Source organism: Bos indicus, chromosome 12, assembly GCF_029378745.1.
Source record: "Bos indicus isolate NIAB-ARS_2022 breed Sahiwal x Tharparkar chromosome 12, NIAB-ARS_B.indTharparkar_mat_pri_1.0, whole genome shotgun sequence".
NCBI lineage: Eukaryota > Metazoa > Chordata > Mammalia > Artiodactyla > Bovidae > Bos > Bos indicus.
The window spans coordinates 66538086-66541250 of record NC_091771.1 but is presented as its reverse complement, the minus strand read 5'-3'; the positions used below and the strand labels follow the sequence as shown (position 1 = coordinate 66541250).

Genomic DNA, 3165 nt, shown 5'->3' with positions numbered 1-3165 from the left:
CTGAAGGCAGGAGGAGAAAGGGACAAAAGAGGATGAGATGGTTGGATGGCATCAATGATTCAATGGACATGAGTTGGGTAAACTCAGAGATGGTGATGGACAGGGAGCCCTGGAGTGCTGCAGTCCATGGAGTCACAAAGAGTCGGATACTACTGAGAAACTGAACTGAACTGAATGAATATCAGACTACATAGGTTTATTAAACACTTGTTGATTTTCTTTAATAGAATCAGAGTTAGCATTTGAGAGTATACCATAAATCTTTTTCTGGCCTTTAGCAGAGTACTTATTTTGGTATCTTGTGAAATTATACTATAAAAATCAATTCTAATTACTACATATAATACAACACAGGCAAAAGATAGGGAAATGAAATGTTAATGGTAAGTGATTATGCATTAAACTGCAAGGATTTTTATGATGAGAAGTTCTGAGATTTGATGCTATCACTACTCTTAATTCATTTTTATTGAAGTTCATTGAGCAAATAGCTTAAGACCCATAAAGCAGTTTTCCTGGAATAGTTTGTGGTACTGATATCCAGTTTTATTCATTCAGGCTTCACTTATTGGGTGCACATTTGATTCAGTGGACTATATTGGATGTGCATGCGTGTTAAGTCATTTCAGTCATGTCCGACTCTTTGTGACCCTATGGACTATAGCTTGCCAGGCTCCTCTGTCCATGGGATTCTCCAGGATACTGGAGTGGGTTGCCATTCCCTCCTCCAGGGGATCTTCCTAACCAAAGGATGAAATCCGTATCTCTTTCATCTAGCCTGCATTCGCAGGCAGATTCTTTACCACTAGCGCCACCTGGGAAACTCCTATTATATGGGGTACCAAAGGAAATACAGCAACAAGACATTAGAAATAGTTCTAAAGATGCAATGATAATATGACAGTTATTACATTAGAATCTAATAATCAACTGTCTTACATTTTTACTCACTGTCATCTTTGTGAGGGCTGAGATTATATCTTTCTTATCGTGACATCACCCGAGGCTCTCCTAGTGCTTTGCAAACAGTTAAGTGTTCAACAAATATTATCTTGATGTGTTTGGTCTATGAATGAGTTCAAATTTTATGTGGACAAATATCACTGAGATGGTGCACAGGGAAAGAGAAGTCAGTGCATAAAGTTCATGCCTGACTACAACACCTAAAGACAGTTTTTCTTCTCATACATGAAGAACATTAACTGAAAGCCAGTAATTACTCTTCTCCCTGGAAAACTAAAGGGAGTCCTCAGTTCAAAAATATGTATGCCTGGCTTTAGTTAATTAGTCTGACTCCAGCTTTTCAAAGGAATATAAAGTTGATACCTAGCATTTTAAAGTAATTTAAATAATAATTAACTCATAAGCTATTTGTTACTCTTACAAACTTCATAATTCAGGATTTTATTTAATTTTTACCAGTTTGTTTCTGAGGTTATGAGTACAGTTTCCAGCTCACTGGTGATAATAAAAGATCTTTAGTAACTGAATGCTTTACTGCTTACCATTCCCACAAATATAACTGATTTATCCATCCTAAAAAGGGTCTTGGAAGCCCTTTCACATACACTGCCCTCATTTCCATCACTGAGGAAAATCCAATGTTTGCTATTTTTCATATTTCATTCCAGGTCACAAAGACACTAGAGAAACTTTTTTTTTCCCCCAAAAAATTGCCTTACAAGTTAAGAAGGAAATGGAAAACCTTTGTAATTATGCAAGTAAATAGGATATACATCCAGAATTTAAGGGTCTTAGGGTGGAAGTAAAAAATGAAAAAATAATTTTAAAATAAAAAATGACATGATCACTAATCTGTTATATAGTGAGTACAAAGTATCTCTTATCAACCTCAGATTTTGTCACTGATATTATGAGAAAGGTAAAAAGTGACAAGAATTTGAACAAACAAAGTAAAATGCTTTAGCTGCTGAAAATATCAATAAGCATATCCATTAGAATGTCATTGCTTTACAGAGAAATTTTGTGGCAACAGAACTCCAACTACGTAAATGAGCCAATGACCTTCTAAACATTACTTTTAGTGAATGCATCAGGGTGATTAAAATTAAATATGGTTTAAGTGTGATAGTGATGAATTTGTTTATAAATTTACGGGATACGGGATAGATTAAGTCTCACAGCTATGAAGCTATCACTCTCTGTTGTTTTAGAAGCAGATAGTCTAACGTTACCAACTCTGCACTTGGGAGTTTTCTGATTAATGTGGTCGGTTTTCATCTTTTTCCGTTTTGTATTTGGTTGTTTCTTTGTATGCATTACCAGTATAGATGCGACATGTAGCAACAAATCAAATGGATTATTAATATAGCTGTTCTGAAATGAGTGTAAAATGATGACTCAATACAGAGAAGTTCAAACTATGCTTTGAAGTAAAATAAATCTAGGCAACAATAATGCTGAAAGTATACCAAGTAAACTGCAAATCAAATATTTTTGCAACCTGTCAATTCCCAAATCCTCTGTCGAACTTTTCAAATAACAGAACTGTATTTGTGTGATATGTGCACTAGTCTTGAAGCACTAATGCCAATGTCTGAATAATAATACTATCAGAGTTTCAATCAAAAAATGAAATTTGTGTTGATGCCTGGGTGACATTTTTTTCTTAGGTATAGTGCTGAATGCTCTAGATGTACAAAAGAAAGTAATCTTCTGTCTTCTTTTCTGACAAATACTTAATAGAACAGCAATAGCTGTAATAAGTGTGGGTGGCCTTAACTTTCAATTGCAATGTCAGATAAAACACTCAAATCCAAGTCTATCTGTTCAGACACTCCGTTTTTTTAAAAATTAAACCAGAATTGCCCTTATAAAATAATGTTTTAACATCTATTAGTGCACTCAAGATGTGAAGAATTTCAGGAAAAAAAACCTTAATGATGCAATAATGCTAACTTTATTGAGGCCTTCTATTACTCATGTTTGCCTGTGTTAATGAAAGTTATTCATGAGGCACTCATTCCTACAGGGTACTAAACCACTAGTCAAATAAATTACAAATTAAAAATGTTAAGTGGAATATTCATCCAATTATAGGGAGACAATAAGGGAGAAAACCAGAATTGGAGTAGAGAGCATCTTGCTTTTACATATATTGTTTTTAAATAATAGTTGCAGAGCTTTATTTGCTGTCTTTTACAA

The 3165-nt window shown here is 34.3% G+C and overlaps 1 protein-coding gene across 4 annotated transcripts in view; it reads right to left on the bottom strand.

Annotated features, from left to right (window-relative positions):
• The window catches only part of GPC5 (glypican 5), a 1588740-nt gene that overhangs the window by 553127 nt on the left and 1032448 nt on the right, over positions 1–3165 (bottom strand). The gene's annotated exons all lie outside the window — the stretch shown is intronic.